A 23,220-nucleotide genomic window follows, 5' to 3' on the forward strand; every position below is an offset into this window, starting at 1 on the left:
CAACCTACTCATTGTTGTAACCACACACTTGACCTTGTATTATCATACGGTGTCAAAATTGAACATTTAAAAGTACTTCCGCGCAATCCAGTACTATCAGACCATAATTTAATAACCTTCGATTTTTCATTACCTGAATATATGCCCCTAATAAAAAACGAATTTTCTAGATGTCTACCTGATAGTGCTATAGCTAAATTTAAGGAAATAATTCCGATTACATTTAAACCCGTATTATCCGTCGACATAAACAACAAATTCTTTAAAAATCCGAGCTCTATTGAGATTGACCACCTCGTAGATAGCTCTGCAGACTCGTTACGATTAACATTAGACTCAACAGCGCCTCTAAAAAAGAAATGTGTAAAACATAGTCAATTAGCTCCGTGGTATAATTCTAAGACACATGAGTTGAAACAATTATCAAGAAAATTAGAAAGGAAGTGGCGCTCCAGCAACAGTGTTGAAAATCTCCTAGACTGGAAGAGTAGTGTTAAAGAATATAAAAAGGCTCTCCACAAAGCAAGAGCTGCCTATTATTCAAAACTAATAGAAGAGAATAAAAACAACCCAAGGTTTCTCTTCAGCACTGTAGCCAGGCTGACAGAGAGTCACACATCCACCGAGCCCAGTATTCCTCGATCCCTAAATAGCAATATCTTTATGACCTTTTTTAATGATAAAATTCTAACCTCTTAGAAATAAAATCAACCATCTCCTGCCCTCAATTGGCACTAATACCCTCCCAACAACAGAGATCTCAGAAACGGCTGAGAATCCTTCCCATTACTTAGACAGCTTCTCTCTGATCACCCGTGATCAGTTTACCAAAATAATCTCAGGTTCTAAACCAACAACCTGTATCTTAGATCCGATTCCAACTAAATTACTTAAAGAAATTCTGCCCCTAATAGATAGTTTGTTACTTAACACAATAAATCTGTCATTATCATCAGGTTATGTACCACAGTCTTTTAAAATAGCTGTACTCAAAAAACCCACCCTAGACCCAGAGGTTTTAGCAAATTACAGGCCAATATCAAATCTCCCCTTCCTCTCTAAAATCTTAGAAAAAGTTGTAGCCAATCAGCTGTGTGAGTTTCTCCAGGAAAATAATATATATGAAGACTTTCAGTCTGGGTTTAGAACCAATCACAGCACAGAGACAGCCCTGGCAAAAGTCACTAATGACCTTGTAATAGCTTCAGATCAGGGACTTGTGTCTGTCCTCGTTCTGTTAGATCTCAGTGCAGCATTCGACACAATTGACCATCAAATTTTATTACAAAGACTAAAACAGTTAATTAACATTAAAGGAACGGCCCTAAACTGGTTTAAATCATATTTTTCTGATCGCTCCCAATTCGTACAAATTAATGATGAGTCATCTGTGCGCACCAAAGTTGACCATGGTGTTCCACAGGGGTCTGTGCTCGGCCCAATTTTATTCTCATTATATATGCTTCCACTAGGAAACATTATCAGGACACACTCGGTAAATTTTCACTGTTATGCGGATGACACCCAGTTATATTTGTCAATAAAACCTGATCAAAGTAATCAATTAACTAAACTTCGAGCATGTCTCAAGGACATAAAAACCTGGATGACCCGCAATTTTCTCTTATTAAACTCAGATAAAACTGAAGTTATAATACTCAGCCCTAAACACCTTAGAGAAACATTATCTAATGATATAGCTGCGCTAGATGACATTGCCCTTGCTTCCAATGAAACAGTCAGGAACTTGGGAGTGATCTTCGATCCTGATTTGTCCTTTAATAGTCACTTAAAACCAATTTCTAGGACTGCCTTTTTCCACTTGCGTAATATCTCAAAAATCAGACATGTCCTTTCGCAAAAAGATGCAGAAAAACTAGTCCACGCCTTTGTTACATTGAGACTGGACTACTGTAATTCACTATTATCAGGCTCCAGCAGTAAGTCGTTAAAGACTCTGCAGCTGGTCCAAAATCCTGACAAGAACTATGAAAAGAGAGCACATTTCTCCAGTATTAGCATCGCTACACTGGCAACCTGTTAAATCTAGAATAGAATTTAAAATTCTCCTCCTCACCTTCAAGGCCCTTAATGATATGGCACCTCTTTACCTTAAAGAGATGTTAGTTCCATATCAACCTACTAGAGCACTTGGATCCCAGAATTCAGGTTTTACTTGTCGTCCCTAAAGTCTCTAAAAGTAGAGTAGGAGCCAGAGCTTTTAGCCATCAAGCCCCACTGCTGTGGAATAATCTCTCACTTTCAGTTAGGGAAGCAGACACGCTCTGTTCGTTTAAAAGTAGACTCAAAACCTTCCTTTTTGATAAAGCTTATAGTTAGAGCTAATTAGTGGAATTTATGACACAAGACACACGGAGCTTCTCTTTCCTGCTTCTCCTTCCTTTTCTCCATCCCTAACACATCAAGGTAATTCTTATCTCATCAGTACATGTTACTAACTTGACCCCTTTCCCGGAGTTTCTGTGCCTTAACGCCCGCGGATGCAGGGCCACAGCTGTGGCCGCACCATGGATATGATTGTGGATTGCGCGTCAGAGGTCGCAATGGTGGATCCAGTTCGGTGGATTCTGTATCGTGCCTGCTGATCGTAGTGGTAATGGAGGATCCTTTGTCGCGGTGGCATCGGCTGATGGTGGACCACGACCGAGGCGGCAGCTGATAATGGATTCTAACTGGCGGCAGTGGACAATAACTGTGGACTATAGTGGATCCCATCCTGATGCTGGATCGTGGTCTTGCTGCTGACCAGAGACTATGATTGCAGCGGGACTGCTTCACATATAGTATTGAAAAAATGTTTACCCTCATCGATGCTGCTAAAAACTTTAATCCTGATGATGTTTTCCTACACTTGACATCTATTGCACTTCTGTCCGTCCTGGGAGAGGGATCCCTCACATGTGGCTCTCTCTGAGGTTTCTACATATTTTTACCTGTAAAAAAGGTTTTTAGTAGTTTTTCCTTACTCTTGTTGAGGGTTAAGGACAGAGGATGTCACACCATGTTAAAGCCCAATGAGACAAATTGTGATTTGTGAATATGGGCTATACAAATAAAACTTGATTGATTGATTGATTGAGATGCTTCCCCCACCAAGGCGAGGCTCCAGGCTGTCTGGAGAATGTGTGGATTCAGAGTAGAAACTGGTTGAACTGGTTTCAGCTTGGCCTTGTAGGCCTCAAGTATTTACAACCCATTGTTTGATGGTCAGCACTCAGGACTTCACCCCCCAACACTAACTACAGCTAACAGAGGTTCTAAGCTGCGGAGCCGAGCTTCTAGGTCGCTAAGCCTCTCGCCTCCATCGCTACCAACACACTGCATTTATTACATGTACCACTACTGTTAATGGAGGCGGAGGAGTCAGTAAACATGAGACACTTGGAGCAAGAGGGAGAGAGAGAAGCCATCACTGCTGTATCAGCCTGTTAGACTACGAGGCTGAGCTCACACAGAACACAGTTCAGTAAAGTTGGCAACACATTCACAGATTCGGACTTCCCGGATCAATACGTCTTAAGCGAAACGTTGTTAAAGCACAAACGCTGCATAATTCCCACCGTAGTAATGTGGACAACAGGCTACAGGTGAGTTTTTATCAATACGAGTCGTCCTCCGTGATGGACACATAACATGGATGTCTACGTACAGCCTGCTGAGAAACGAGTGCACAGGGACCGTCTACAAAGTGCAAAGAGATATTACAAAAATATTCAATAACCTCATTGTTATACTGTATATTCTCACCAAAATCACTTCACAGGTTCAGTGAGTCCTGTTGGCTATGCTACAGTACAAATTTTGGGAAAAGTGATTTTGCAAAATTTTGGGAAATATTTTTTATATAAAATATTCAATAACTTCGGGCTAATACTGTATGTTGTCACCAAAATCACCTCCCATATCCAGGGTCTCCTGTTGGTTATGCTACAGCAATAAGTTTCTGATGATCTCTGACGTGATTTCGCTGACAATATACAGTATTAGACCGAAGTTATTGAATAATATTCATATCTAATATTTCTCAAAATTAAACAAAAACACTTTTCCACAAACGTATTGCTGTAGCATAACCAGCAGGAGACCCTGGATCTGTGACGTGATTTTGGTGACAACATACAGTATTAGCCCGAAGTTATTGAATATTTTATATAAAAAATATTTCCCAAAATTATGCGAAATCACCTTTTCCCAAAATTTGTACTGTAGCATAGCCAAGCGGACTCACTGAACCTGTGAAGTGATTTTGGTGAAAATGAACAGTATTACAGTGAAGCTATTGAATAATCTTCATTAAAATATTTCCAAAAATTATGATAAATGACATTTTTTTAAACTTTGTAGTGTAGCATAGTCAGCAGGACTCGCTGGACCTGTGACATGATTTTGGTGAGAATATACAGTATAACAATGAGGTTATTGAATATTTTTGTAATATCTCTTTTCGGTGTTGCACTTTGTAGACGGTCCCTGCGCACTCGTTTCTCAGCAGGCTGTACGTAGACACCCATGTTATGTGTCCATCACGGAGGACGACTCATATTGATAAAAACTCGCCTGTAGCCCGTTGTCCACATTACTACGGTGGGAATTATGCAGCGTTTGTGCTTTAACAACGTTTCGCTTAAGACGTATTGATCCGGGAAGTCCGAATCTGTGAATGTGTTGGCAACTTTACTTTACTACAGAATACAGAGTCACGAAGCACCAGAGAGGAGGGGCTGGGATGTGTGGCTGTTTAACTACAGACCGGTGATTGTAGCCGGAGTGATGCAGAGAAACAGCTGTTAGCAGAGGAGCTAGTTCAGAGAGCGTCACCAGCATAGATAGATATAGATATATATGATGCTAGCTAACGTTAGCCTGTTAGCGGTTCCTCTAGGGACTGACCTGCTCTGTGCAGCCGGACTTCGGGCTGCATCACGGCATCGAGCAGCCTCCTCTGGCGGCAGATCTCCAGCTCTGTCCGCTCCACTCGCTCCTCGTACCCAGCCACGGTTTCCTCAAGTCCCGCAAGGATCTGCTCTTCCGCCGCCGCGAGCCGCTCGGTGAGCATCGCTCTCAGCTCCGGGACTCGAGCCTTTCCTCCTCCTTCCTCCACCTGCAGCAGGAAGTCTTCAGCGGCAGCGCGGATCCGCTCATGTACCGACTCCCGCAGCAGCTGCATGGCGGACATGTTGCTCCTTCCTCCTCACGCTGAGTCTCTGAGGGGACAAAGAGACAAAGACAGGAAACAGAGACTCCGAGCTCCGAGCCAGCAGCGACCCCTGCTGGACTAGAGGACGAGGAGGAAACGAAAGTACTAACACTGCACAGTAGAAATACTCTGTTGCAAGTAAACAAGTACTAAAGTATAAGCAACAAAATAAACTTAACCAATAGTGGAAGAAGAATTCGGATCATGCACTGAGGTAAAAGTACCAAGACAGTAGAGTAATATTCCATTATAAGTAAAAGTACAAGACATTGAAGTAGAAATATTCAATAATTAAATTAAACAAACTCCGACAGTAAAACCAAAAAAAACCAACAATTTCTAGGACTGAAAAGCAGCACTTAACAGCCCGAGCACATAAACGCTTCACTTCCTGCGTCCGTCACGTGATGTTGATTCTTCTCTGCTAATTGCTCAATTCGGTCAACACTATCAATTGCACATCACACTGGGAAAACTTTATGTAAATTGCCAGTAGGTGGGGCCATCAGTATTATTACATACAGACTAATAGATCTGTTCAAGTAGGGAGTGTTCATGTTATTAGACTTCACGCTGATACATAATAAAATCACCTCTAATTTCCACAGAGCACAGCTGCCTCTCTCCCCTCACGGTCGTATCTGGTGGAAATGGGGTTTGTCTCGTGAAAACGTGACGGGCTCCTGACAGCATCTCACTGCTGAATTGTGACCTAGATATCAAACAGGCTGCTGCTGTCACTCTGAAGCTGACACTGTCCAAGTTATACACATTGACTTGTTTTCTCAGGTTTTTGATGCAACAAACACAACAAGAGAACGTAGAGACCTCATTCAAGGCTTTGTGAAGGAGAATGCATTCAAGGTAACATTGGAAGTGTTTTTATTATATTCTGCTGTTATTTTGTCTTTGGAAATTGGACTTAATTGAAATTCACATTCAAACATTCACAGTTTATGTAGCGTTGAATGTGAAATGATGAATGTGAGACTTTTAAATGTTAACAAGAAAACTCCACAGGGCCCCTTCAATGTCTAATTTAAAAACGATATTGTGTTGATTTCATGTTAGTTGTACGTTGACCTCTGACCTCTCTACAACAGGTGTTCTTCGTGAAGTCGGTGTGTGACGACCCTAAGGTGAAAGCTGCTAATATTCTGGTACATCACTCAAACCATTAATCTATAAATATTCCGTCGGAACCATGCTGCTTGCTCACATGGTCTGACTGTGTTGCATACCTGCCACAGGAAGTGAAGGTGTCCAGTCCCGACTACCCTGAGAGACACAGAGAGAGAGAGTAATGGACGACTTCCTCAAACGCATCGAGTGCTACAAGGTCACTTATCAACCGTTAGATCCTGACAACTACGACAAGTAAGAGCTGATCACATCTGCTTCTCTCTATCTCAATAGGTCATTACATTTAATATCTGGATTATGCTCCTGTGAATCTAAAAGGTTTTATAGCAGTTTCCAACAAATGAACACTAGATGGCGACAGTAAACAGATTTTAAGTTCAGCCCCCCCATGATCCATCACCACCTGCAGGGACCTGTCGTTTATCAAGGTGATAAACATGGGCCGGCGTTTCCTGGTGAACCGGGTGCAGGACTACATCCAGAGCAAGATCGTGTATTACCTCATGAACATCCACGTGCACTCTCACTCCATCTACCTGTGCTGCCACGGAGAGAGCAACCACAACGTGGAGGGCCGCATCGGGGGGGACTCCGAGCTTTCTCCTCAAGGGAAACAGGTACGATGACACAGAAAGAACCAATCACAAGACTCATCAGTTCACTGGGATAAGATTTAATTTAATTCTCTCCATTGGCTTTTTCATAAGCATTAATCTAATGAAACAGACAGGAACCGTTAGAAAATAATTGATGATATCCAGACGATGATTGTCGATTTGTGTTTCTCTCGTTTCCCAGTTCGCCCACGCCCTGCGAGACTTCATCGAGGAGCACCAACTGTGGGATTTGAAGGTTTGGACGAGTCAACTGAGAAGAACCATCCAGACGGCGGAGGAGCTCGGGGTTCCTTTTGAACAGTGGAAGATTCTCAACGAGATCGACGCTGTCAGTACCGATCTATGAGAGGAATCTCTCTCATAAAGCATCTTTATGTATTAAAATATTCTGCTACTGTCTTTAAACAATCCCTATGTATAATATGTGGAATTAAAGCACTTCTTTCTTTGTATTATGTGCAGTGAAAGTGCTTCTGCTTACTTTACTTTGGTCTTTGATTTTAGAATGAATATTCTTTTCTTTATTTGAATATCCCTCCTCAGGGTGTGTGTGAGGAGATGAGCTATGAGATGATCGAGAACACTTTCCCAGAGGAGTTTGCTTTGAGAGACCAGGACAAGTATCACTATGGCTACCAAGGAGGAGAGGTAACCTGGCCCACTCCTTCCATCCCCTCGTGTTTCACAGATGTTAATCAGGTAGATGTTTTGTTAAAATCGTCTTCTCTGGCTCTGTAGTCCTACCAGGATCTGGTTCAGCGACTGGAGCCGGTCATCATGGAGCTCGAGAGACAGGGCAACGTGCTGGTCGTCTGCCACCAGGCCGTGATGCGATGTTTGTTGGCGTACTTCCTGGATAAAAGTGCAGGTAGAAGAATGATCACAAAACACACACAGGACACACAGACACACAGATACTAACTTTGTGCTTTTTTTAATCATCCTACAGAAGATCTGCTGTACATGAAGTGTCCGCTCCACACTGTGCTCAAACTAACACCTGTGGCGTATGGTAGGTCCTTCCCCACCAGGACACACAACTTCACTCTATGACCCTTTCTTCTATTGAAATATTCTGTTTCCTCTCTTGCAGGTTGCAAAGTGGAACTGTTTTATCTGAACATGGAGGCAGTGAACACACATCGAGACCGGCCCCTTGTAAGTTCCTCTCATTCAAACTGAATAATCACATTTTTTACATGAATGTGATTTCACCATTGTTGAATTAAAGCCACAGAGTCTAACAGGCTCCTGTTTGTTGTATCTACTAGTTTAATGCTTGCATGTGATGCCTTGCTTCTTTAACTCCCTCTTTTTAATCCATGTCCCTTGAATCTTGAACCTGCCTGCAGCTCAGCTAATTTAATGAAATGTTTTATATGTTATGGACTGAAGCCCTGGCTGATCATGCTGCCCTGCTTGGCTGAAATAATCATTATTACCATCGCTCTGGTTATGGATGAAAGAAAAGCTGTATTTGAGCTTCTTTGAATTATTTTAAAGGTTTACATCCTTAAATGAAGAGAAGGTGTGTGAGGGTTGTGTTTTACTTATTCTATCCTTAAAAGGAGACATATTCAGGGTCATTTGAATTTGTGTTTTGATTTGAAAAGGTTTACTTGCTCTAATCTTCAGAAAACACATCACTTTCTTCAGACTGTCCTTTGCTGCAGCTCCTCTGCAGCTCCTCTGCAGCTTCAGGAGCTTCAGGAGCTTCAGGTGCTTGAGGAGCTTCAGGAGCTTCATGTGCTTGAGGAGTTTCAGGAGCTATGTTGTCTGTGGGGGAGAGGAGCTTCCTTCACTGAGGACTTTGGGCTTTTTAACTGCAGGTTTTTTACATGCACAAACTAGAATGACACTCGTTAACAGTCCCCTTAAATTCTGTTGACATGGGACTCGTCTCTGTGTGTCTGTCACGTGTCGGGTCTCGAAGGAAAGTTCTCTTTCTTGAATGTTTCTTGGCCGTCTGATGTTTGTCTTGCATGACCTTTGCTTCACCACTGGTCTGTTTCCAGGGTGAATATGCAGAACAGCATGTCTCTTGGTGAGAAACACTCCTGATGAGTTCAGCCTCTGCTGAAATAAAATGTAATTAAAACTTTTTGTGGAGATGAGGTGGTTTAAGAGTAGTAATCACTTCACGAGCCTCTTCTATAAGACAATAATTTATATCAGCATCAATTTTTTATCTTAAATTTAAGATTTACACTCTTTTCTAGAGGGACAATTATTTTTTACTGAAATCCATTTGAGAACATTTAACTGCAATTGGAAATTAATAAAAAAATGTAAATTATTGATTTTAAACCCATAAAAAATAGGTATTGTGGCCGAACAAGGAAAGGCAGAGACGCAGGTACTGTTTACTGTCGTTTATTCCTAGTGAGCAAGAACAGACACATGTTCCCCATACGGGAAGTATATATAGCTACAGCCTTAACATTACCCATCAACCTACTGGGTGAGAGGACACACCCATAAGTGCACGCCACACAGCCCCCCCCCCCCCCCGAACACCCAGAGGGAAAAAAAATAAAATGGGACAAAAGTCAGTACCTCTCAGGGGGTTTAACGAGGCGACCATAACGGCTACGCCGATCCCCGTCCGCAAACGCAGGGGTGGAACAAGCAGAAGGGACATAATTTACAACAGGCACAGGATCAGGAGGCACAACTGGAGAAAACAACACAGGGGTCTTAGAAGGGGGGCGACCACGACGGGGAACCCGGGCCGGTAGCACCTCTTCGCCGGCCAACAGATGAGCTGGCTTAAGTCTGTCTAACGAAACACGCTCCCTGCGCCCGCCCATGTCCAGAATGAAACTTTTAGAACCCGCCTCTAACACTCTAAACGGGCCGTCATACGGGCGCTGGAGGGGAAACCGGTGAGCATCGTGACGCACGAAAACAAACCGAGTGGTCGCGAGAGCCGTTGGCACGAAAGACCGAGGAGAAAAATGATGCACGGGCACCGGTGCACAAGCGGCCTGTGACGCAGGACGCGCAAGAGGAACCGGAAAGGGGGCCGAGCTCTGAGGCAGAAACTCCCCTGGGACGTGGAGCGGCTGACCGAGTACCAACTCTGCAGGCGAGGCATCCAGGTCAGCCTTAGGAGCCGAGCGCAACCCGAGCATCACCCACGGCAACCGATCCAACCAGTTTGCATCTGAGAGCGCAGCCCGCAATGACGCCTTAAGCGACCGGTGAAAACGTTCACACAAACCGTTAGCCTGGGGGTGGTAGGCAGTGGTACGGTGAACCTGTGTGCCCAAAGACTTTGCTAGCGCTGACCAGAGATCCGAAATGAATTGCGGGCCTCTGTCAGAGGTGATATCAGACGGTGCACCAAAACGTGAGACCCAAGCTGAAAGAAAAGCGCGTGCCACGTCCGCAGATGTCGTGGAAGACAGAGGAACCGCCTCTGGCCACCTAGTGGTCCGATCTACCATGGTAAGGAGATGTGTAAAACCCTGGGAAGGGGGAAGAGGCCCCACAAGGTCGATATGCACATGATCAAAACGCCTGGCTGGAATCAAAAATGGCTCGAGGGGCGCCCTAGTGTGCTGGTGAACTTTTGCCCGCTGACACGCCACACATGTGGCCGCCCACTCTTTGACCTCTTTGCGAAGGCCAGGCCACACAAACTTCGAAGACACCATCTTCACCGACGCCCGGACACCCGGATGAGAAAGAGAGTGCACCATATCAAAGACCCGACGGCGCCAAGCAACCGGCACCACCGGGCGGGAGCGGCCCGTGAGAGCACCCGCAACACGCTGTTCAACAACTGCACCAACAGCCACATCCGAAGCATCGGTCGTGAGGGCGATGGGCGCCCGAGACGCGGGGTGCGCCAGAAGCGCTGCGTTAGCCAGGGCAGCCCTAGCCCCCTCAAAAGCCTGGATCCTCACAGGGGTCCAGTCAACCTGGTCCTTGGCTTTCTTAAGCTTCAAAGCACCATACAATGGTTGCAGGAGTTGGGCCACACAAGGCAAGAACCGATTGTAAAAGTTTACCATGCCCAAAAACTCCTGTAGCGACCTGACCGAGACCGGACGGGGAAAATCCGCAACTGCATGCACCTTCGCAAGGGAACCGCACCCTGCGACGAAATGCGATGGCCCAAAAAGTCTATGACAGACAGCCCAAACTGGCACTTGGCTGTGTTGACAATGAGACCATGCCCATCAAGGCGCTGGAAAACCTGCCTAAGGTGCGACAAATGCTCATCAGCCGACGGGCTGGCCACCAAGATGTCGTCCAAATAGACGAAAACAAACGCGAGGTCACGTAGCACCGAGTCCATCAAGCGCTGAAACGTCTGCGCCTTTAAGGCCGAACGGCATTCGCAGGAACTGGAAAAGCCCAAACGGTGTAATGACAGCAGTCTTGGGCACGTCCTCTGCCCGCACAGGCACCTGATGATAACCTCGCACCAAATCGATTTTAGAAAAAATTGTCATGCCCGCCAGACGAATCGAAAAATCCTGAACATGCGGAATGGGGTAACGGTCATGGGCCGTAATGTTATTTAAACGGCGGAAGTCGCCGCACGGCCGCCAAGAACCGTCCGCCTTGGGCACCATGTGGAGCGGCGAAGCCCACGGGCTGTTGGACCGCCTAACGATCCCCAAACGCTCCATGGTAGCAAACTCCTCCTTCGCGGTGGCTAACTTCACGGTGTCGAGGCGACGCGAACGTGCGAAAACGGGCGTACCCGCAGTGGGAATGAAATGTTCCACGCCGTGTTTAGTAACCGCGGCAGAAAATGCGGGCGTTGTCAGCGAAGGAAATTCCGCCAGTAAGCGCTGGAAGACATCCTTTGACGCCGCGAAATTAGCGTGTGTTAACGGCCCGGGTCCCCCTGACTGACACGGAAAAGACGCAAAAGACACAGCATCAATGAGCCTGCGATTAGCTACATCCACTAACAACCCATTAGTGCACAGAAAATCTGCTCCAATAATAGGAACCATAATGGAGGCTACAACAAAGTCACACAGAAATTTGCGTCCATTGAAACACACAGTCACAGACTTGGTACCAAACGTCTCTATAGCCGAACCGTTAGCCGCTGTCAGACGCGGACCACTGCCACGGGCCGAGAGGTCCGTAGCTGCAGGAGGGAGAAGGCTCTACTGCGAGCCGGAGTCCACCAGGAACTGATTACCTGATATGGAGTCATGAATGAACAGCAGCTCCTCTTGATCGCCAGCGCCCACGGCTGCTACCGAGCGCCGGCTCTTCCGTTTCCCGGTGCCTCGAACACGCACGGAGGAACGCAGCGGCGCGCCTTGCTGCCGAAGCGCTGATGGAAGAAACACAGCTGGCCGCGCTGTCTGCAGGTGGAAACTGCAGCCGTCAATGCCGGATCCTCGTTCTCCAACGTCGACTGCGAGGACTCCACGGCCACACTCTGCACGGAGACGTTCCTCGAAGTCAGCAGGATCCGGTCCGCCTGCTCAGCCAATCCACGGAAGTCGCCGGCCGCCAAGCAAGAAGAGTTGGCGAGGGCTGCGCGCACCTGCAGCGGAAGACGTATTTTCTTCCCCGGCGCCCGTGGACCGTGTCTCCACAACGACCATGGTGCCGCAGCTTCCGCGATCGACCAGCTCCGCGGAGCACGTTAAACTGCCGGAGTTTTGGCAGAACGACCCCCGCGCCGTGGTTTCAGCACATCGAGGCTCTCTTCCATCTGCGAGGAGTGACGGCAGACGACTCCAGAAAGATGTGCGGGAACAGGAAACCCTCATCCTCGGAGCCCAGCAACGACAGCATCTCGTCCATCAGGTCCACTGCCAAACCATCGCCCAAACCGGGAAGCGACAGTAGCTTGTCCGCTCTCTCCGCGGCTGACAAGCTGTAGCGCCGGAGGAGAAGCTGCTTGAGGGCGGTGTACTTTCCGCGCAGCGGCGGGGCTCGCAGGAGCTGCATCACGCGCCGGGTGGATTGGATTGTCCAAAGCCGCGACCACCCGAAAATACCTGGAGTCGTCTGCCGTCACTCCTCGCAGATGGAAGAGAGCCTCGAAGTGCTGAAACCACGGCGCGGGGTCGTTCTGCCAAAACTCCGGCAGTTTAACGTGCCCCGCGGAGCCGGTCGATCGCGGAAGCTGCGGCACCATGGTCGTTGTGGAGACACGGTCCACGGGCGCCGGGGAAGAAAATACGTCTTCCCTCGATGAGGAAGGGACACTATCCTCCTCTACCTCGAACATGTCAAAAAAACGGGGTCACCAATGTGGCAGGACAAGGAAAGGCAGAGACGCAGGTACTGCTTACTGTAGTTTATTCCTAGTGAGCAAGAACAGACACGTTCCCCATACGGGAAGTATATATAGCTACAGCCTTAACATTACCCATCAACCCACTGGGTGAGAGGACACACCCATAAGTGCACGCCACAGTATATTTGTTGTGTATTTGTTGTGTATGTGTTGGCCTTGCCTTGTGGGTACAGTGCTTCAGCCCATCTCCACATCTCTCTCTCTCTCTCTCTCCTTCTGAACCCGTCTTTCAGCCCCGAATAGGAAGCAGATGTCTATGAGTATTTTTTGTGAAGACTTGGTAAAAAAAAATTTAGCCAACGTTTCTATTTCTTTCCCATAATTCATCCCATTGTTCAAGTCATGTTATCTGAATATAAGTTATCACAGTGTTTCATGGTTTTTTTTATGGTTTTCCAGCACTTTGGTTTCTTCAACCTTCCATCACCTTTGCATTCAGAAAGCTGCTGTCGATATGTTTCATCTCAGCGACGTTATCAAGAACGACTATCGCACCCTGATTCTTTGGAAGCTTAATAAATTGCCGCGACAGTAAAAGGCAGCTTCTTTAAAAGCATTTGATTATAACATTTGTCAGACACCTATATATGTTTTAAAGAGGTAAAATGATAGACAAGTAACTATACTTTGCTGTGCTCATATATAATGTATTAATAATTATAAGATGGTTATTTAAGAGTGTCTCAGTATTGATTAAAGTGAAGCAATCACACATAGGTTCAGAAAAGTGATTAATAATTAATAACTTCTTCTTAGACAATGTTCTAATGAACAGTCTCCAGTGCTGCAGCCGTTTAACAGCACTCCACATAAATGACCCAATTTTTCAAATAGGAACTTAAGACTCCTGAGCAGTGTTGCCACAGTTACTTTGAAAAAGTAACTTAGTTACTTAACAGATTACTTGATTTTAAAAGTAACTTAGTTACTTTACAGATTACTTGATTTTTTAAAAGTAACTAAGTTAGATTACAAGTTACTTTATTTGTTACATTCAGCAGCTGCCGACAACACCCCCGCCGCCTCAACACAAAAATGACAACCGGTTTTGCCAACACTCACTTTATTAGAAGTGCATTTTTAACAACAACGTATAATGTATCTCCTGACATTTTTAAGTTGAACATTTCCTGAAAAAATACATGTTTTTATAAAAATAAAAAAAGACAGTTTTTCTTGACTTCACTTAACATAAATACTTGTTTTTATAAAAAATTAAAGAATGACAATCTTTCTTGACCTGACATATTTAACTGTTAACACTGTAATGGAAAAAACTTACCTCTTATGATCTACATTTTTATAAATGTAACTTTTCAACATGTTTTTATGAACATTGTACCTGTTGTTCACAGAATTAGAGAAGCAAGGAGTGGTTTTACAAAAAGCTGTTCTGTGAGGCAGCCGGCATTGCCAGTAGTAGGGATCTTGTTTATTATGGCACGAAACGAGGGCGATTCAAATTAATTCTCGCATAGGCTACATGACCTCACTCCCAGAGACGCAAGAAGAAAATCAAATATATTGTAACGGACTGGGTTTATGTTTATGTTTGGATTTGACGTATGTTCAGTAAAACACTGTGTTGAAGGAGCGTTCCGATATCCTGAGGGTCAGTGAAGGGGTCGGGGAGACATGTGACTGTTTGGACCAATAGGATGGCGTTGTTGAGGATGTCAGGCCCTCATTGGCTGGTTGTGTTGGGGATCGGGGGTCAATGAGGAAGTCAAGTGTTGTTGATGTGTGCGAGTGACGGAGTAAGAGCGAGAAGTGCACATGTTCGTGTAGATGATAATAAAAGTAACAAAAAGTAGACAAAATAGTAACGCACAGTGACTTGGAAGAGTAACTTTTATCTGATTACTGGTTTGGAAATAGTAACGCGTTAGATTACTCGTTACTGAAAAAAGGGGTCAGATTAGAGTAACGCGTTACTAAGTAGCGCGTAACCGGCATCACTGCTCCTGAGACACTATTAGTTTCCTCTAATAGTATTTTCTGCTGTGAGGCATTAATCTGTGAGTGTCAGTGACGTATCCTCACTCTTCAAGGAGTCCCTGTGTGAAGGAATCGACTTTGACAGCTCCGAGGAAACTAGTGGCTGGTTCCGCTTCTGAGTGAAGATGAAAAGTCTTGTTCCTCACGGCGCAAATTAAAGTTTGGATTCGATCATGACTCAGAAGGTGGATAGAAATATTTTTGAACTACAGTTTTTGGAAATCGTGGTCAGAGGAGGATGAAGTCAAAGAAGAGTTTGTGTTTAAAACCAGGCAACTTGGACACAGGGTCATTTTTTATTTCTGTATATATACAGTTTCTGTCTTTGTCTTTATTCTGCATGCTGAGGCTTTGACCTGGAGGCCTTATCATTAGTATCATAAACTCTTCTGCATGTGCACTACAATAAATATATCAACAAAACAACACAACACAGTGTTTTACACAACTGGCAACTTATCCTTATTGTACTGTAAATAATACAAAGCCTTACTGATCATTACATATACTGAGTATCAGCTCCTCTATTCTTCTCAATACAAGCACATTAGTAGATGCTGTAAAAACTTTTTATAATATAAATCCGCTCATCTTACAGACAGACATTTGCACTTGTGAATGTTATCTGAAGCCATTGTGTGTTATCTCATCTTATAGATTTGAGAGATAGTACTGAACAGGGTTCTGAAGGAAGATTAAAATGCTGTATAAAGATTTATCCCTCTTGTTATAGAAGCATTGTTAGAAAATACTTCACAGTACTTGACATATTGTTCCGGCTGTAGGTAACAGATTGAACTTTCTGTCTCGAGCTGCTGTTCACAATGTTTTTAATGTGTCTCAATCAGCTCTTAATGATACATATTCGTTATGTGTTCTTTGAAGGGATTTGTAGGTACATGTTTGATCATTGATAAGTTATTGCCGTGCTCCAATCAGCCTCCTTGTGCCTTTTTAGCAGACGATAAAAGTGAGTTTCAATGACTCTTGTTTTTTCTCAAAGAAATATCAGAGACAAATGAATATGTGCATTCAACTCTGTTATTGATCATTTACATTGTATTGTCCCTTGTTATGACAAACGTTGTATATATTATTAAAGAAGTAAATTGAATTAGATTTCGTGGCTAGTTTGCTTTGTTTTACCTTGTTTTATCAGCACAAGGCCCAAAGTGTCACGGAATGGAGAGGTTGAATGGAGAAGCTAAATGACTCAGCAGGTTGAATAGCAAATAAGAAAAAGGGAATGTAATTCATTAATCCATTCAGTTGCTTATTTCTCCTATTAAGATTCATTATCAAATGGATATTTAAATCACCCCCCCCCCTCCCCCCAATTAATAAACAAGATAAGGGAGAAGGGCAATTAGCACTATGGGGCTGTGGAGTTAGACAGCTCATTGGCTTTCTGTTGACTGGGAGAACATATTAAAAGAAGCATTAATGTTTCTTTTAATAATCAGAGAAATAGAAAAATATTGAAATAAATAAGACAGGCAAACCTGATGTGACCACTGATACATAATCCTCAGTTAAACAGAAACCACCGCTGCTCAGTTTCTTTACAAATTAAGGGAACAAATTGTTTCATCAACAAATGCACTGGAAAAGGAACACTGTGCTGAGCTTTACTCTTCTTGAAGCTGTGCCTAACAAAACACACCAGACGGCACCAAGTGAATACTCCTTTCAAACTTTTGTAAACCGTAAATCAAATAGAACGAGACCCCTGGAACGCGTTTACATTGACCGATCTATCATGACCAGAACAAAAAAGTATCAAGGGGCGTTATGAAAAACACAACAGGAAGCCCGCAATTTTGCATTTAGTGGCCATATTCCACATTTTAACTTGGAGGTACTTGTACCAGGGCGTACATCAGATCAACTTCAAATTGAGATGAAAACAAAAACAATTAAACATTAAAATTTTTACAATTTCTAGGACTGCAAAGCAGCACTGAACGGGTCCAAGCACATGGGTTTTGAAGCGTGACATGAGTTTTGCGCACTGCGGCAAAGATAAACGCTTCACTTCCTGCCTCCGTCCCGTGAGGTCGATCCTTGTCTGCTAATTGCTCATTAGATTAAATGTTTGTTTTGAATCACTGCCCTATGATTTATGTTGTTTTATATAGATCTGTGATCTACTGAGTCCAGTATCACAGATTGACCGACAGAACCGAACCATCCCAGTACAAACACAAGCATATAAAAATAATTATCTTAAATTTTATAGATTGGGGACATCACAGCTGTCTCTGAATTTAACCATCCTGCTATTTGACATTTACCGTCAATTTGTGTGAGTGTAATGCTGCGTTCCAGACGACTCGTATGAAATTGCCGAGTTCCGACTTCACGTCAAGCGTAAACAAACATGTCTGACTGTGAGAAGCTGATTAATTTGTCTCGTGAGGAGACAATTCAACTGTAGCCAGTGCAGCCTCCGTTCATACAGAAACAAAGAGGAGGGCGATGAGGCCTTTATCTTTTTATTAGACTTTTATTCTTGGAAACACATTCAATACATAAAGGAGAACACACACTGTCATTGAATCTCACGAACCAAGAAATCATTGTTTTAAAACAAACATATTTAATCATATAAACTTGTTAAGAACACACATTAATATTGTGCAAGGAACACACATTAACCTTAAAATGACGTGTAGGACATTATGAAAAATATATACGTTATGTAGAAATCTGTAGAAATAAGATATATAAACACAAATCTTTCGTGTCATTCAATGAGTTATATTTTCTAGGGACATAAAACCTGTTAGTAATCTATTTAAAACAGTGAACTATGAATATGTATACTATGAATATCTGCTGATAAATCCTACAAAATCTTTTGTTGCAAAGGTTGCAACTGAATCACTTCTCTCCTTAATGAATCCTCACGTCTCGTACAATAGGACTGAATCTTAAATCTTTCACCACACTCAGATCAACTAAACTGTTTCTGTCCTGTATGAATCCTCATATGTGTATTTAGACGGCCCCTACGGGTAAATCTTTTACCACACTCAGAGCAACAAAACGGTTTATCTCCTGTATGAATCATCATATGTATATTTAGACTGCCCTTTTCGTTAAATCTTTTACCACACTCAGAGCAACAAAACGGTTTCTCTCCTGTATGAATCATCATATGTGTATTTAGATTGCCCCTTTGGTTAAATCTTTCACCACACTCAGAGCAACTAAACGGTTTCTCTCCGGTATGAATCCTCAAATGTGTATTTAGATGGCCTCTGCGGCTAAATCTTTCACCACACTCAGAGCAACTAAACGGTTTCTCTCCTGTATGAATCATCATATGTCTATTTAGATGGTCCGTACGGCTAAATCTTTCACCACACTCAGAGCAACTAAACGGTTTCTCTCCTGTATGAATCCTCATATGTGTATTAAGATTGCCCCTTACTGTAAATCTTTTACCACACTCAGAGCAACTAAACAGCTTTTTTTCTGTCTTACATCCCACATCACTTAGAGGCTGTTTGTTGTTTCCTGTATTTAAACTAGTCTGAGTTTCCCTGGTCTCCATCCAATCACCCTCACTCTCTTCAGTCTCAGAAGAGTCTTCAGTCTTGTCCTCAGGACCTTGTTGTAAACGTCCATCAGGACCTGAGTTCCTGGCTGGTTCTGGTCCTCCACAGTCCGCTCTGTTCTTTTTCATCTCACTCGGATGAAGCTTTGACGATTTAAGTTTCTCTTCATCTTCTTCACGCTTCACAGTGACAGGAGTCAATGTGAACTTCATATCAGCCTCCTCCAGTCCTTGAAGCTGCTGTCCATCCTGATTGGTCCACGGTTCCTCCTGTTCCTCTTTAATGTGGGGGGGCTCTGGATCCTCCTGGTCCACAAGGGGGCTCCACTGCTGCTCCTCAGGGGGAACCTCTTCTTTCTTCACCATCAGTTGCTGGACGTCTGCAGGACACACTGAAACACAAAAACACATGTTTATTATTTCAGAGTTTCCTGAAGTGTTTTGAAAAACTTGTGTTGTTTAATGTCGACTGTTGGGATTTTTGAACGATCACATTCAGGAAGTAGAGATGTTGAGGTCGTTTACAGTTGGTGTTACGACGCAGCTCGTAAAGGAAGCAGCATAAAACAAAGGGTTTCTGGTAAAAAAAAGTTTTTCATTCACAGCAGCAGGTTTTCTGCACAGACTCATTCACAACAGCATCAAATCCTCCTCATTATTCAGGTGAGAGGTGGAGCAGCAGACAGAGACAGGAAGTGGAGGATTAACTCCGCTGCTCGAGCTGATGCTAGCTTACGTTAGCCTGTGAGCGGTTCCTTCTCGATTATGTAAAAAATATTCATAATCACAATTATTTTGGATAATATTGAAATCACAATTATTCAAACGATTACTTTTGAATTTGAAAATATGTTGCATTTTTTCAGTGTTTCACTCCAAAAAAAAAGGCGGCTGCGTGCTTGAGAATGGCGCTGCGCGGCCGCTACATTGTGTGGAGCTGCTCCTCTTCGGATTCTAAGAATCCGAGGTGTTCCCATACAAGAGAACTTTTTCTACCCTATTTGTCGATCAAACGGTTCTGCCCTCCCTCTGCCACTTTCCACTCGTGGTGTTTTTTTTAAATACCGCCGGTCACCACACACACAACTCTCCTCCTTCACTTTACAGCTGCTTGAGAGTGAGAGCCAGTCAGCAGGGCTGCGTTGAATGCTTTGGGGGAAGGACTGAATTGCGCATGTAATTTCAGAAAATCATTTCAACTCGTTTATATTAGTTTGAAGATCATTTGACCCAAAAATCAAAATCACGATTAAAATTTGAATAATTGCACAGCCCTACGCTAAGGCTATCTTTATTATGGTCAACATGAATATTAAAGTCAACAATAATAATCATTTTATTGGTCTTTAGGACTAGGTTTGAAAAAAACTCAGGGAATTCCTTTAAATATTCAGTATAAGCCCCAGGAGCACGGTACTACAGCAAATATGATTGGCTGTTGGTGTTTCTTGGATTGGCGTGGAAGACTAAGAACAAGACATTCAAATGAGTTGTAGCTGAGTTTAGGTTTAGGATTAATTGATAGACTGGAGTTAAAAATAGCAGCAACTCCACCTCCTCGTCCAAATTCTCTGGGAACGTGTGAAATTATATGACTGGGGGGAGTAGATTCATTTAGACTGACATATTCCAAAACCTCCCGCCACAAGACCAGCTTCTTCCCGGCTGCAGTTGGCCTTATCAACAAGGCCCAGTGTAACAGGCCATAGTTTACCCCCCGCCGAACTATACCCGGGGTTAAAGGGGCCTAGGCTAAATTATACCCCGGGTTTATTATGGCCTAGGCCAATTCATACCCTTCAGGCCAGATAATACCCCCATGATATCAGTCGTGTTGAATGATTTACACAAGAATTACTTAAGAATTTTATTGGGGGTTCAGCTTTGTCAGGTAAATTAAGGGAGAAAGCTAAGTAACTTAAATCTTAAAACTCTAAAACATAGACTTTTATTACTTCAACCAGAAAAACTGATAACATCAAAACATCCAAAGATCAAAACACCTCTAAGTAGGGTTACACATTTAAATAAAAGCACATACCCAAAACATAATGCAATTGTAACATAATATTATAAAAGTTAATTATTATATATATAAAAAAATGGTGTTAGAGGAATCAGCTATCCCATCTCACCTCATCAAACTCTACTCCTCTGCTTGCATTAAGCAGGGCTTATAAAGGCAAGCTTCACCCCTGGAGCCTCCCCCCAAAAAAGAAAAATTCAAAACTTCTTAACACTTCTACAGTAAAGTACTGCACCTTTATTTATCACAAGAACGAGAGCTAAGAAAAAATGCAAAGTGCAAACTTAAGAATCCGAACAAATGACAACTTAGCTAGCAAACAATAATAATTATAACAAGAAATAAAATAATATATGCAAGTTTGCTTTCAATTTAAATGATATATTGTATAATTTGTTACACGTTTTAAATATTCAAAATAGAATATGCAAAATAAACAAACAAATAAATAAATAGTATAAATTAACTTTGTCTCAATAACTATTTACATTACAGTCCCTAGCATCACACTTCAAGGGTTACAGTGCAATCCTTCTGGCCTTCCTTGCTGCAAAGTCATCAATCAAAACATCGTTTTCAACTGTTTTAATTTAGAAAAACTCCTCTCGGCTGAAGCTACTGTTACTGGTAGTGTTGCTCTGATCTGCAGAGCAATACACAAGTTGGGATATATTTCTGTGAGCTGCTTTGCATGTATGAAAGAGTTGTCATGCTCTTTGATGACCAGTAAGGTAAAATGTCTAACTCCTTGGCCAGCTTATTTAGTTATTAAACATTTTGGTGTATTTGGACAGCCTGACATACTTTTTTCATTCCAAGATAGCTGTTGATTAGTTGAATCCGGTCTGATTAAACTCTCTAGCTCGCTACACCAATACTAACATTGTTATTATAACTCAAATTTCAACTTCATGACACCAGTGTTAATTTTGGTATCTATTTTAGATTTAGTATAGTCTTTAGACGAAACTGCATATTAGTTTTAGTCACATTCAGTCATTTTTATCCTTCTTAGTTTTAGTCTAGTTTTAGTCGACGAAAACTCATACATTTTAGTCTACTTTAAGTCACTTTAATAATCCATTTTATAGCCACATTTAACCCCTTTCCTTCCCTTCTCAGGCCCAGGGACCCCCTGTGTTGTGTCTACAACTGCATAATAGTCTAGTTCAATTGTGGATACAATTAGTCTCTGAGATATATACAGATCTCCTAGTATATGCCTACAGCTGAATTCCAATTAATGCAGTGTAAATTATCATTAAAATATAAGAGAATATCAAGCCTAGATTTTGAAGATTCCAATGCTTTGATAGCACAACACAACTACTATGCCTACCTGACTTTAGAGCTAAATCAACCACATATCCACCATGTATAGTTTTGCCCTGGACAGTTTATCCCCTGGGGTATACTCTGGCCTGGAGGGGTATAGTTTGGCCTAGGGTGTTTTACACCCCGGGGTATAGTTTGGTTTAATTAGGGCGGGAGTTAATTTGGCCTGTTACACAGGGACCCCCACCTGGCTTGGACTCTTAACCCGCACCCACGCCTCAATTCTGTGTTACATTAACACACATAACAGTATATTGCATATTGCACATCCACATTTCTCTCCTTTTTTGCATTTTACTTTTTTTTTATATACAGTTATTTCTTTCTTATGTGAAGTAGTTATTGGGTTTTTATGCTTTATGTTAAATGTATGCAGCTATTTACCAAAGAAAATTCCAGGTAGTAAATCTACTTGGCAATAAATCCTTTCTGATTCTGATTCATCAGGATGCAGCCACGTCTCAGTGAGGGACAATAAATCTATGTTGTAATCTGAGACTAGTTCATTAACTAACAAAGCTTTTGATGACAGTGATCTCATGTTTAAAAGACCACATTTAAAAGTCTTAGTTTCCTGAGTTGTTGCAGAGGTTGTGTTAATTTCTATTAGATTATTGTGTGGAATTGTCGCTCTGTTAATGTTTGATTTAAATAATTTAATCGGACGCTGGACAGACACAGTCTCTATGGGGTTGTGTGACTGATCCAGAGGGAGCAGAGAAGTGTGTAGCACTGCAGCTCTGCTTCCTGGTCCCAACTCTGGGTTGTCATGTAATAGACTGGGTAATATTCCTAGATGAGCTAGCTGAAGCTAAGCTATGTGCTAAGCTAGGTAGCTCCGCGGCGGCTAGCGGGGGCTAAGCTAACTACAGCTAACGGAGGTTCTTAGCTGCGGAGCCGAGCTTCTAGGTCTCTGAGCCTCTCACCTCCATCGCTACCAACACACTGCATTTATTACATGTAGCACTACTGTTAATGGAGGCGGAGGAGTCAGTAAACATGAGCCACTCGGAGCAAGAGGGAGAGAGAGAAGCC

At 43.0% G+C, this 23,220-nt stretch overlaps 2 pseudogenes; one reads left to right on the forward strand and one right to left on the reverse strand.

Moving 5' to 3' along the window:
- LOC133000114 (gastrula zinc finger protein XlCGF57.1-like) overlaps window positions 1-19,037 on the reverse strand; it is a 41,484-nt pseudogene extending 22,447 nt beyond the window's left edge.
- On the forward strand, window positions 1,065-8,339 carry LOC132999428 (6-phosphofructo-2-kinase/fructose-2,6-bisphosphatase 2-like; annotated as a pseudogene).
- Window positions 19,038-23,220: the final 4,183 nt, after the last annotated feature.

This window comes from Limanda limanda, chromosome 4 (assembly GCF_963576545.1).
Source record: "Limanda limanda chromosome 4, fLimLim1.1, whole genome shotgun sequence".
NCBI classification, from domain to species: domain Eukaryota; kingdom Metazoa; phylum Chordata; class Actinopteri; order Pleuronectiformes; family Pleuronectidae; genus Limanda; species Limanda limanda.